We start from the raw sequence: 14,978 nt of genomic DNA, 5'->3' as shown, positions 1-14,978 counted from the left end.
TACGTAACGAAAGGAGTCATTTGTATAGGCCGAACTCCTCTGCGCGATGATAGGAGATATCTGAGAGGGGATGTTCATCACCGAGGTGAAGTTCGGTGTGTCCTGCAGGGAGACAGCAGTGAGAAAGCAATGTTTCACAATGTCGTCACTCAGAGCTAGACATGCAGATTGCTCTGTTATTGGTTATACAAATCAACATAAGTGCTTATATTCTGTCCCAGCTACAGAACAACAGAAGAGACAGTCGTTGCGTTTCATTTTTATGACAATGTGCCGGCTACGGTCCGTGTTAGCTTGTGCGTGCTAACCACTTCACATCGGACTGCTTTAGTAACAAGCGTCAGTACAAAGCTGGCTTTGCCTCGACACTGACCCTCGTTAAAAGATCTGTCCCAACCATACGGGACCCAGCAACTTCACCTGAGCCACATAGGGGAGCCATAGCGATACCATGCTACTGCTAGCGTAAGCGGCATCCTCTCCGTCTCTCTCCAAGTAGGCAATGACAGATGGAGCTCATTAGCATTTAAAGGTGCAGACACAGAAACAGCCTGTTCTCAGCAGAGCTCATTTGAGGAACTTTTAGACAGCTGAAATTCAGGACCACGGATGGGTTTGGGGCAATGCATATCGAATACAGTGTTGTTGGACCTCTGACAGCTGTGTGGAATTGAGGAAAAACAGTATAGTATGGCACCTTTTTTTAAGGTTTTTCGAAGCGGTTGTGTGTCCCCCGATTCCAGCTTGATGTTGTAAGAGACTATGTTGTAAGAGACTACCTCATTATTGTTGTTGCTGTTTTGTGTTATATGTGTTGCCAAAGTGGAGGCTTCAAAACTGTAGTCCATAAACCAATGAGTTATGTCACAGGGACTATGTTCACAGACAATATGGTAAAGTAAAAAAAAATATGAGTTAACAACTTCAACCAGATACAGCACCCATACAACCACACAAGAGTACAATACCAGAGAAACCAGTTGAGGTATTTTGAGAAAATGACACAAGATTTATTGGTACAAACATCTGTAAATTAATTTTCATAAAAGTTTTCAGAATCGAAGCAAAGAGACCATAACCTTGTACTCGGAGCTCCCAGAGGTCCTTTCTATGTTGGCCCACCAGAATCCTTATCACAGGAGGCCTACGGTGTCACTAACCTCTGGATGGCAAGGTGAATGACTGCACTGAAGGACTTGTGAGCTGTGATGATGTGGGTCAAAGGGCACCAGGCCACCCACAGGGTGTGGGATTTTGACTGCTTTATACTGGCTGATGTCCCACAAGCCGGCAGTGATGACGCAGGTAGGATCCCCTCCGGCTACCCAGAAGCCCCCCGAACACATTTAAATAATGTGCTGGAATCATTTAAAAAAAATATATAAAGAAAAACGTAATCTTCCTTATTTTACTTGACATTGTGAAAAAAAACCCCACAAACATTTACATTTTCCTTCATATGATTCAAAAAGTGTTTGGTTTGTCACACAGAAAATACATTTCCTGACTATCACATTACTGGGGGCGTTGTTACTCGTTTGCATACTTTAACCTCGTCAAGAGGGTCGCTCTTCCTGGACATGCATAGCATTTCCTCTCTGTAGCCGTTTATGAATGGCATGTAGCAGTGATCCAGAGAGTTTTTTTGCTGCGTGTCTCTGTTGGTGGAAGTCACATCGGGCCACACCAACTAGCTGTGCATGTGTGTTTTCATTTCAGTTCCCATGTTAACAGGTTAGAGCAGCTTGACTCATCTAGAGATACGGCGCATCACCTATTCTCTCTATGTGATGGAGAAATGGAAAATTATCTGTTGATAGTCATATTGACACCATAACAGCTGGGTGAACAATTCCTAGACTAGAAAACCTCCCAAAACCTGAAAGTTGGTAAATGTAGAGGTAAGATGTAATAATGTGTATGCCAGAAGCTTGGATGTGGATAATTATATAAATAGTAAGTGTAAAAGAGTGAGGTTGAATTTACTAGATTTTTTTATTCGGGCAGCTTCCACAGTCCAGGAGAAACACAGGAGGAAGACAAAGAGAATCAGTGTCTTCTGACAGGGTGTGTTTTGTCAGCACGTAGTGAATTATTCGGAAATCAAAAGGGAAATCCAGCCATGGAATGATGTTTATTTTATAGACTCTGTGTGAGTGCAACCTGCTGCGTTCTAGTTGGTAAGTTTCGCTCTAACCTCAACTGAGCACTGACCTGATTTGTAAACCTAATAAATTGAAATTTCAGACCCCTGGGTACACTGCACCAAACACAACTGATTTATTGCCATATTTATGGGATATGAAAGCATCATTCTAAAAAGCATTCACTCAGAGCCTGAATTTAAAGTGCCACGGCTTGGAAACAGGTGTGAAAATCCTTTTTGACTCTGTGTGAGCCTGGAGAGGCTATCTGAGGTTCTGTTTTGTTTTTCAACATGAATGAACAGCCCAGTGAGGAAACAACAGGAGAAAGGAGACAGAGTCAGATGTTCTCTAAAATGAGATGTGACGATGTTACGACTTTCCCAAGAGGCATCAATGGAATTAAATTAATTAATTAAATAAATAATTAATAAATTAATTAATTCTGTCCTGGGAGTTGAGTTGTGTAACAAGATAAGGTTATTTGAATGTTTCAGCTCAATAAGATAATAAGGAGTGTGACATACACACTAGTTTCGTGTTGATTGACTTGTTTGTAGCCAATTTGTAGCCAATTTGAAAGATGTGGGCTTTAACCAAGCAGGCAGCGTCTAATAAACAGATGATGTCGACCTTTAATAGGGAGAGTATGGATCCATTGTTTTTGGCTCTTGACTACTAAAGACAACATATCCAGATATCTCAGCCTGAGTCTGTTCCAATTTGGCAAGAAAGCACACTGATAATCTAATACATATGTAATTTATGTAAATGATTCTGGTAAAATATGCATCCCACGCTTTTGACATTCCTCCCCTCTCTCCCTATCATTCTCCTGGAGTTCAATTCCTCAGATTACCCGACCACATGACCAAATTTCAAAACCCAACCGCTATGTTTATTGTAAATAGCCGAGTGTCACTGCTGTTTGTCATATGGTTTTTAAATGACATACTTATTACACATATTTGTCTGTGTCTAAACACAGTGAGTGTGAGGAACAGACATTAGTATAGTCTTCTTAATCACCTCTTAAACCCAGTGCTTAATATTATAATGATATCAATGGTATTATGCATTAAACATGACTGTTGGCAGAATTAGAAAACTTTTGTGCCTCATTGTGATAAAATCAAGGGCTGACAACAATGCTCATGGCTATTAGGCGTCATAGAACATCACTAAACTTGTTGCTGACATTTGATTTTTGATTTGTTGTCATACAACTCTGTCTTCTACCACATAGGGCCCTAGTTTCGTGGCGCAGCGCAGGGTGGCGCAGGGTGGCAGAGCCGGCGTAATGCAAGTTTCAACCCGCACAGCCTTGCGCACGGTCAGTTTGGCAGTTTGGTGGATCGCCTGCGCCAAGATGGGTGTGGCGGCGCAGCAGGGGGAGGCGTCACAGATTCAGCTTGGCGCAGTGGAAGTTTCGTGGCAAAAAGCCTCGCCGAGACTTCGCCGAAAGCCCGCCAGCTCCAACCTGGTCTACTTTCGGCGCAAGGCGCAAGGCGCAAGGCGCAAGGCGCAAATAAAGTCCATTCATTCAAGGCGAATTACAGCTGGTGGAGTGGAAGTTTGGCTGACGGGCGCGCAGTGCGTACACGTCACTGAGACCTCACAGGCAGGTTTCCACAGTTCCAGGCACATTTAAATGCAATAAATAATCACAACAAACACTATTTAATGCAACTAATTGAATCAACACGTGAATTTATATCTATATAGATTGTCCCGTCACATCTGACGTCAGATCGAAGGCGGATGGCACGCGTAACGGAAACTCAGCCTCTCGGACCAAAACATCTCCCTCTCTCTCTCCTGTTTTTTATAATATGGGCATTGTTATTATTATGATACGCACGCACAGCGCGTGATGCGCGTGGTGGGAGCGGCGGCGCTGCTTCTGTCATTGGGTTGTCAAGTGACGGAACTTGCACTGAACCTCCCCTAACGTATTAAAGGAGAGGAGAGGAGCTCATTTGATTGGTGAAGATCTGAATTGGCTGTATTAGGCCCCGTACACATGAAGCAAAACAACGTTTTTTTCTCCGTTTTGCCTTGGCGTCGTTTCGAGAGAATCCAGACGAATCCAGCGCGCTGTAGTACATATTCCAGGCCTATATGTGGCGCTGTTTCTGCTACAAAAATGCAGAAGAAGAGACGGAGCGTGACCGGGGCCGTTTCTCAATATGCGTTCTTCTCTGTACTTCTGTTCTTGTGGACTTGAGAAACGTCATCAGCGTCGGACCGAGTACTGTTCCAATTCAAAGTTCGCATCTGGCCAAGTACGGTCAAATACCCCGGATGTGTTCTTGCCCCGCCCATTTCACCGAGGATGCATCGGAGGAGACTTGTGTGGACTTTGGGCAGTTACGTATCCCAGAATGCATTTCAATAAAGCAATGGCGGAGGAGAAGACGCACAATTGTAAGTTAACGTTAGAAGTTTTGAAATTCTACTGTTTTGGGGTGAATAAATGTTTTTATGTGTTTTTGCGGGAATGTCATTTTTACAACTTCAAATCGGTGCTGTGGGTGATTTATTACTGTAGCACGTAGTTTTTATTCCGACGTTTTCGCCGCTAACGGCTATCACGGCTAGCTACCTCGCTAGCCGCTAGCAAGTTGGCCCGGGCACTTAGCATTACTGCTACCCCGCTGATGACTGCCTTGTCCCGGCGTGATCCTCTGAAATCTGATGCTGGTCTTGTATGATTGTAGTGTGGTAAAGCAATGCTGTTTTCTGTGCGTCTAAAAGGCAGACTTTGGTCTCTGAACGAAACATTTTAGGCTGTGATATCGGACTAATCGGTCCGTGCTCTGTCCACTACAACAATAAAACCCACAACATTTTCCCGCCACTCGCCCTTTATATAGGCAATTTTCTGAAAATTTATATTCATATTTGTATAAAAAGAAAACATCATATTATATCCTCATATAATATATAATAAAATATACAAATGAAACGGAGTTGTTTTTTATAGTGTTTATTTTATTTTAACCAGTGAAAATAACCGGAAGTTGAACGCCGTCAACCGGCAAAAACGATGACGTCATCAAGTACGTTCCTGTTCCAAATGCAGAAAAAACACCGTCCTCCCGTTCTCCCGTCCTCCCGTACCCCGGGAGTTCGTTCTTCCAACTGAACTCCGCAAGTCTAGACTCCCGGAGTTCACGAGTTCGAACTTGGCGTACTGGGTATTGAGAAACGGCCCGGATGTTTGCCGTTGCTGTGGCAACACGTGAGAGCTACGGCTAAATATCCACCCGACCACCCAATCAATAAACACCCATAAGATCACAATTTGGCCCGTATAAATAAAACCAACAATAAGCACCAACAGCCGTCACCCTAAGGACCTTGACGAGGCGTTGTCACACGTTGGGATGGATTAATTAGACAAATAAATGCCTACATTCATGGGAAGTTAGCTAGCGGTTGTTTGTTAGCATCGTAATAAAGTAGCATATCTGCGACTTTTTTCCCGGAATATCGCCCCCCTCTCTCGGCTCTTTTTTCATACAGCGGCCCTGATACGCCGTCGTACAGACGAGCAGAATATCTGCTACGAGCAGAATATCTGCTACGAGCACGGAGGCCGCCGTTATTGTTGTTGTTACAAGACGTCGCAGGGGAAGAAGTCAGGCTCAAGGGTCGAGGAGCGGGGCGATGACGTCAGCGTATTCATTTTCGCCGTCTATACAAAAACGATCACGAAACAGAGGGGTGCCGTTTTTTTCTTTTCCAACCTGAGAGCTGGTTTCAGAAAAGTGCGTTTTCAGGCCGCGAAACACATGGTTAACGAACATAACAAACGGGGTGCCAGGATAGCTCAGCGGTAGAGTTGGCGCCCCACATACCGAGGCTAAGTCCTCACCGCAGCAGCCCCGGGTTTGAAAACGACCATCTCTCTCTCCTTTTCACTCTCTCCCTCATTAAAAGGCAAAAATGGCCCAAACAACAACAAAACACTACAAGACTACATAGTTACGTTCAGTGAAATATATCATGGTGTGGCTTGAAATGCCTATGGAACTGAACATAATGCAGATAATTGGTTGTTTAAGTAAGAAAAGTACTTGGTTCAAACAAATTAGTGGTAACGTCTAGAGCAAACAATCCATGACAAAATACATTTCCCTAGATATTAAAGGGCATAATGATGCTAGACAAACCACTCCACACTAATCTGTGCGGCTGTCCCATCCAAACACACTGTGTATTTATGTGCTTTCAGTCTGCTCTGGTTCAACATGCCTTATCAAATTCACTCCAAATAAAGAAACATCGCAGTTCCAAAGTACTGTGCAGCCTGTAACAGGTAGGAGCATGTGTGTGCTATTGTGTGTGATTGATGGGGAGAGGTGAAAACCTGAGAAGCTTCTGGGCATTAACACACACACACACACACACACACACACACACACACACACACACACACACACACACACACAGAAGGCATGTTAAACCCCCTCTGTGTTTTTAGCACACTAAATATTCAGTGTGAGCTCTACCCTTGCCACAGGCTGGACACACAAACACACACACACACACACATGCACACACACACACACACACACACACACACACACATAGGCACACACACGCACAGGCACGCGCACCTCCTGACAAATAGTTGTGATCTTCTAAAAAACGTTGGACAAATCTCAGCAGACAACTCCTCTGAAGCCTTCCCTCTCTTTTCTCTCTGTCCTTCTCAGTCTTTTCTCTTTTCTCTCTCTCTGTCTTTCGACTTCTCAGGAGCTTTTCTGTCTTTTCAAGGTCAGCAATGGGAGCAGCCCTTTAGGGCATCACGCGTCAGCATGAGTCAGCAATATAGAAAATTCAACTGAGCCAGAACACATTTAAAGGCTCAGATCGAGTCTAGATTCAAATGATGAGCATATTTTTGACTCAAATCATCACATTAAATGACGTGATTCGAGTCACCAGGCTTGTTTGAGTTCATGAAGGTTCATCCACCAAAGCTTCCACTCCAGATTCCTCTGGATTGTCAGACTAGGCAAATCTGGGGCCCGTTTCACAAAGCAGGTTCAACCAACTCTGAACCTAACCCTGAACTCTGAGTTGAACAACTCTGAGATGGGAAACTCTGAGTTTTCGGTTTCAGAACAGTGGTTTTGAATTAGTTCAGTCAACTCTGAGTATGTAAACTCTGAGTTACGCGCGTGCCTGCCGACTCTATAAAGCCATCATCAATGGAGCTCCGATACTACGATTCACCATGGCAACGGGGAGAGCGTCATTAGATATTACCGAGTGTTTATGTAGAAAACGAGCTCATCCTGAGAAAGCGGAGCAACGTAACTGCAGCAAAGTAGCGATAGTTGGCGTGGCAGACAATTACTGCCTGATCTAATGTGTATAACTGAATGAAACAGTCTATTGATCTAAAGGTAATAACTCTTTATTTTCAGAATTCGAGAGCGGCACTGTGGTGTAATGGTTAGCAACGCTGACTACGGTGCAGGAGACAGTGGCTCGATTCCCGTAGTTCACAAAGTAGCGCAACAAATAAATCATCATTTTTATTGGGTGTAATCCCCCCAGGCACAGAAAGAAAGTGGCTTCAGTTGAAAATTAAGCAGAAGAATATTGCGCAAATACGTTGTCTAAGGCATATGATTTTAATCATATTTCACATATTAAACAGTAAATATAAGCAGGTATTTCAACACAGGAATGTATTTAAACATTTCATAAATCTCCCGTTCGCAAAAACACGACCTCCGCAAAGAATCTGGTTGCGGATTATGTCCGCGATATGTTGAAAATGTCGGAGAATATTGTTTAGATAATATCTAATGTGTTTGGAAGGAAAGGTAATCAAAATCCTCTCCCGACGCAAAGCTGCTAGAATCACTTTTATTTCCGTATCGATTAGGTTGACGATGAAAGGACGGCACAATTTTTCAGAGTTGGTTCAGATTCCGGAAAAAAGCGGAGACATGTAGGGAGAAACTCACGGTTTGTTGAAGCAAACCTGCTAGGGAGCAGGTTAGTTTCACGGAGCATGTTACCCGGGTAACTGACCCAGATTTATGCTGAACTGGCTTTGTGAAACCAAAAAACCAGAGTTTCCCTCATCTCAGGGTTAACTAACTCAAGGTTTTCACTAAACCTGCTTTGTGAAACGGACCCCTGGTCGACTTGATAATCCTCTGTTTTGATATTACCAGATTGTAAAAATGCAAAGATGAGGATCATCAGCAGGCTAATCCAGGTCTTAGGGCTGGTGATGATCATGCTGTCAGTATATGTATATATGTTGAAAAATACATTGATATTCGTGCCAACATGGTACTCCCACCAGTGTGTGTCTTCTACGCTCCAACACTTACGTCATGAGCTCAGCTTCCCAGTGTGAAGAGCCGAGAGATCCAGGAGGAACAGCTGCCCCTTCATGTTAAAAATATACAGTTGAGGTGGTTTAACATGTGATCGGGATGCGTCCTGGATGCCTCACTGTGGGTGTAGTGCAGCTGGGGGCCCTGACTAAAATGGCTCCTTTATATTAGCTCTGCCACATGTTCCAGTGGACATCAGCCTCTCCCGTTCTCTCCCTGTTTGCAGGTCAGGATGCAGTACATGAATCATGGATGGCCCCTTAGGACTCACACCTGCTGCCTTACTGGGGGGATTCAGGTACACACAGGCCCTTCCCACTGCTCTCCACAGCATCAATTATTCAGTGTGTTATAAGAGAAATGTCTTTCTCAGAGTTTGAGAATACATTTACACCTCGGCTGCTCTGACCTGAGCATGCAACATATCTGTTCTTTCATGCATTTATGCATCTGTGTGTGTGTGAGCATAAAGTGCAGTCATTAAGTATTCAAACTGCGGTCACAGTCATGGCCTTTGCGGAACAATAACAGCAGGTTGACATTACTGTAAATATTTCTTCAACAGAGGATCGGGGTCATATTGAAAATAGCACATTAAATGTGCCTTCATGTGGCTTTGAAAAATATTTATTTTTTCATTAAATACTACAAGTATACACGACGAGTTAATAGCATGGATCGTCATGTGACGTTTTCTAATACATGCATTGTTTTCCTCTGGACAGATATGTAGAGTTGTCTAGTACCCGACTCGCCATTGTTTCCACGTGTTGGTTCATAGTTAATTAGGTATAATATGAATAATTGTTTTTCAAGCACGGAAAGTTTCAATGATTTAATAGTGGAGATGATTTACAGGATGAGTCCAAAATGAGCAGGTAACAGCAGTTAATCTAACACACATTAGGAATACTGAACAGAGGAAATCAACCTAGAAACAAGGAGCAGGAGGTACAGCTGGCAGATAACAGCAAAACATAAACTCCAATCAACACTGGCAAATGAACCAAGAGAGGTACAGCGCTAGTGTAAATAGAGAGAGACTAACATGGAAGTGTGAACAGGTGAGCAGGAGATCAGGTGACTGCAGGGATAACGAGGGACAGGTGGAACTAATCAATGCGGGGCAGACAATAGGCGCGTTTCGAATCATGCATGTGCATGCATTTGCCTCGCAAAACCAGGCATTCTGGGAAAAAAACGTCACAAATGCTGGTGATAACTTCCCTTTGCGACATGTCACATGACTTTAAAAACTTGCGGTATCTCCAGGGTACCTCCCTCTGCATGCTTTTCTGTGCAGATGGTCTCAAATAAGTGCGGACATAAGACACTCCCCTCAACGTTGCCCTAGTTGGTTCAAATTACCACGTGGTATTTCCCACGTGAGAAAATTCCTCAGCCTCCATCAACAAGGGGAGTTCAAATGCCTCGGCTCGAATTCGTCCACGACGAAGAAAGCCAGCGCCACTGGGTAGACCATATTCTTTGTGCAAAGTCCGTGAAGTTTCCCTTGGCTCGACAGTTTTTGTTATGTATATAATTATTAACAAAGTTTAAATAAAAAATAAAAAAATAAGTGCACCTGTGTCCGAGTTGACGTGGTGGGAACTTGACGTGTTTATGACGAGTTCCGGCGGAAACTCTCAAGTCTCGTGCATGCATAGGCGCAAATGCATGCAATCCGAAACGCAGCCAATTATAACACACAAAGGCAGGAAGTGAACTGATCTGAAATGAGAAGGTAATAATAAAACAGGAAACCCTAAACACGAGGAAGTGATTATCAACCAACAAAACATAACCAGATTATGACAGATGCTTTGGAATGTTCCTAGCTGCCAATGTAAACCTCTAAATGTATTGAGCTGGAAATTTAGTTGTGAGCTTTTTATCTATTTGTCAAGTTGTTTTGCATGTAATATCCATGCAAAACATTTGCTTATTTCTTATTGCTCTCTCGGCTGGATTCCAGTATCAGCTGTGGTGACAAACCAGTTAAGTCACAGTAGGGAGAGTTATTGGGGATTCATCTGCCTATGTAGCATATAGCCAGTCTGTCCCTCTCGCTCCCTTTCATCCATCCGTCCAGTATCTGTATTCATGTATTCACAGCTCTTGCAGGGCCAGATCTGCAGTCTGTTTGATCTCCTCTGTGGCACCCAGGGTTCCCTGAGCACCCATCTTTGTCGTCTGCCTCCCCTAACTGGGATACAAACCCTCATCTCACCGACGTCAGCATCAGTACCGGACTACATGTTGGATCTATTATTCAAACATCTGCACAAAGAGGAATGACGGTATAAATAATAAGTGTCCACGTGATGGAGAGGTGGGAAGCAGGTGGCAACCTCCAGTTCTGAAAGTGAAGGGCAAACACCTTAAACCCTGCATTCTTTCTAATGGCCATCGAGGGGCGACTCCTGAATCCAAAAATAAACCTAATTGTATAGAAGTCTTAATGAAATCAGTGCAATATCTTTTGTGAATCGGATCTTGAGATGTGGCTCCATTAATATTAGGTGTAGGCTCACCTCTCTGTATCATGTAATACAGAATCAACCCCTCTAATACTCAGATAACTGATCTTGTGTCCGCCTGTGTCACGTCAAGTCACTTTTATTTATATAGCACACTTAAACAGCAGCAGCCTGTGGCGTTTGGAGCTCATCGATTTAATAGACCTCCTCTGCACTTTCCAGATCAACTGTCCTTCAAACAGAGAAGAAGAGAGTCACGCACAGAGATTTTTCCATTGCTTCACTCTCTATCTTGACACTTCACACATAAATTGCATCATTTCCTGAACTTACTTGGGAGACCTTACAGCTTTCATGTTTAAACACTATTATGGCACATCAGTCTGCATCAGAGACGAGTTAAACAAGAAAGTCATCATACTCTGAAATGAATCACAACTCAACTGTGCTCTACTTCCTGACAGCAATTTGTAAGAGGTGGCAGATTTTACTTGGCTGAAGTGAATTCTAAAGCAGCAAGCACAGAAAGCAGGGCAGCGGGTGAAGCGACGTTCCTGTACACAATACATCTCACCGTCTGTCTCATCAAACCACTGCTACATCACACACACACACACACACACACACACACACACACACACACACACACATTAGAGAACATCCAAATGAACTGATAAACTCCCACCGCAGTCTAACATTGTATGGCATTCCACATAACCATTATCTGATATTGCTACCTTGGGTCATACGATCCCCATCTGTCAAAAGTGAAGTGTTTGCTTTATGATCCAGAAAGCCTGGCTTCCCCAGTTAAGTAGCCGGATCTTGGCTCTAAATTGGAGAGTTGAGCCAAACATTATCAGTGTTTGGCTCAGTGAAGGCAAAGCCACAAGGAGGGGAAAGTGGGATAGAGAATCGCTGACCCAGTCCCATTCAGCATCCTGTGGCATGAACACTGAACCCTCACTAACCTGGTGAGGATGACTACCGGACTACAGAATAAAAAAAGTCAACAATGCTGACTAAACACAAACCTTTTCATTATAACTGAAGGAAAAGTTCCACAGGTCAATACAATACTAGAAATAAGCCAAGCATTTTGGGTACTAAAAGAAAGTTTAAGTGCTGTACACGTGTTTCTTAATAGACATTTCTTAAATTCATTGTATGGAATGAATAGCTGATGTGTTCAATAATATGGAATACGATTCTGGAATTATTTGGGATCAAATCTGAAAAACCGTTTCAGTATTTGCAATTAATATGACTATTATATGAAGCATTGGCCACACCTATTAATGACATGAATGAATGTTCTGAGTACCCCCCCTCCCTGTATGTCTAATTTGTATATATATATGTAGCAGTAGAATGCGCTGTACCAACGTCATTAATTGAGCACCAGATACAGCCATTGGGCCTAACGATCGATGTGACATAAGTGTCACGATCAGCTGACCGCTGCTGCTTTGTCTGCTGCTTTGCCCGCAGCTTCGCCGCTGCTTTGCCGCTGCTTTGCCGCAGCTTCGCCGCTGCTGTGTTGCAGCTTCGAGACTCTTAAATCTGCCTTCATGGCCATGTGTTTAGTTCCATTTTGACACCTTAATTTGGTTTTTGTTTATTTGTTTTCTTTACCCCACCTGTCTTGACTTTTGATATCCGTTTGGTTAAATTGATTTAATTAACTGGTGTAATTTATTTGTTTAGGGCAGGTGGTATTTATTTTTGGTTGTATATAATTTGTGCTACTTTCTTTCTTTTCTTTATGGTTGGTTTATTTTGGTTAATATTTAGTTGGTGTGATGATAATTGGACCAGCTTCTATTTTGTATTAAGTTGTTTCACTGTGTGACTATTCTTTCTGTTCCTTTGCAGAGGCCGGTGGTGGTGGTGCTGGTGACCTGGGTGGTGGTGTCCCCTTCTTCCTTGTGTGCTGTGCTCCCCTGGGATTATTTCAGTTATTCACAAAGTGTGAGTGTGTGTGTGATTGTCACGCGCCCGGGTGATTTATATTTTGTTTGGACCCCTTCCCTCACTAGTCTCTCCACGCCAACGAGCCTCAGCTTTGAAGCTTTAGTCCTTTTTATAACATGTCGATGCTGCAGTGTTTTGAATAAAGTGTATTAATTGTGAACCACGTCTCATGCCTAATTCGTTGAGCTTACTTGCGTGTCCTTAAATCAGTGTTGTAATTAAATCTTTGGGTGAAAGCCCCAAGGTGGCGTTGTTTGCAATTGGTGGGTTACGAGTGGGATCCCGCCAGCCCTACTATCCTCCCGAACACAGGCCAATTGATATTGCTGTGTTTGGTGTTCTCCTTACGCTCGCCACATATACGAAAAAAAATTCCCCACTCGTCTTGTGTTTCTTCCTTCCAGCTTGGGTCTTCTACCAGAAGAACACTTTTCTAGCTCCTCTTTCAGCTCTTTTTTGTCCACCACCTTGATGTTGGTTAGTCATCACCAGTTTTTTTCATTTTGACCTTTGGGAGTTCCAGTCCAAACAGAATTACACCTCAAAAACAAAAAATGAGTAAAGTTTTATGTTTGGTTATTGTTGGGTTATTGTTGGCAGTGACCTTCAGTTGGAGTCAGACAAGCTGTTTCATCCTATTTCCATCTGAGCTATCTTGGCTGTGCTGTATTTTCCAAAATGTTTTACTATCTGCATAGTTCAATGAACATCTGTGTTTTGTGAACCTGGTGCCAAGATCCTGACACATTTGAAATGCATCTATCATCCTAATAGCAGCATAGGGAAGCTTGAAGGAGGACCAATTTTGCCCAGCCAAAATAATAATTATAATAATTATTATTATTATCATCATTGTGGTGGATAGGCTATTGTTACATTTCCAGTGGCCTGCCAGCAGTAATGCTGCTGTATGGGACGACAGCATCATGAGGCGAAGCTGTTATTTTGAGTGTTAATGTGAAAACTTGGCCTCACTCAACAGCCTCTCCTTTCACTCTATTTGTTTTTTCCTTACCTCTCGCTCTGTCACACTCCCTCTGGTTCTGATTTGTGCTGCTTTAAAACCCTTGCAGCCATGAATGCTGTGATTGTCGAGCATCAATGCTAATATGTTGCATTTGTCCCCATGGCAGACAGCGATAATATTTACATAGACGCGCCGGTTCTTTTCTAGCCAGCGGTTGGCACAGCTATAAAGAATGCTGAGTACCACATCAGTGCTAATATGAAAAGCTTGGCCACGGTGGCAAACAGTTGGTGACATGTTTACATACACGTAGAGGACCTGGCAGTGGTATCAAAATGATTGGCTCAGCTATAAAGAAATTGAGTTGCAGGGTTAGATTTGTGCTGGTGTGATTTCAAAATGCTCCCCTCTGGCAGGCCCGCGAATCTGCAGCTAACAATAATAGAAGGAAATAAAACACAATAAAATAGGTTGACTTTCTTAAAGTAAGCTGAACAATTTCAATGCACATAAAAGCATAATTATGGCTCTTTATGTTAGTCAATTTGTAATATGTCTGTTCGTGCCACAATTTGAGCCATCTGGGGGATTTTTATGTTTTCTCCTGCAGGCTAGCTCAGCACATCTAAGGGAAGCAGAGCTGAGGCAGGGATTCTGCGTGGACAGTGTGTGTTTCACCTCCACAGCCCGTGTAGCACCCATATCCACACCCAACAGTGATGTCACGGGGTCCTTAAGTACACCTGTGCACTACTGCATCAAGAGGTTACTCCACTACAGCGGCTGTTAAGGCCTTTGCACACCAAGTCCAAATCTCTAATCTGAATTATTAAAGGTCATATTGATAACATTTTAGTTAAATGAATAATTAAAAAAACAAACATTCACAGAGCTTTTAGAAAGGTGCAGAATCATACAAAAATAAATGTTTTTGATTGTGAATTAATCATTTTAAAAAATGTTGATGGGTCCAAATTGAATGCTTTGTTTACTTCTGTATGTGTGATGTGTGGCTGCAGCTTCTAGCAAGGCTTATGAGCCA

The sequence above is a fragment of the Eutrigla gurnardus genome (genome assembly GCF_963514095.1).
Source record: "Eutrigla gurnardus genome assembly, chromosome: 10".
Lineage (NCBI taxonomy): Eukaryota > Metazoa > Chordata > Actinopteri > Perciformes > Triglidae > Eutrigla > Eutrigla gurnardus.
The sequence above is the reverse complement of the archived record's forward strand: the minus strand, read 5'-3'. Positions refer to the sequence as shown.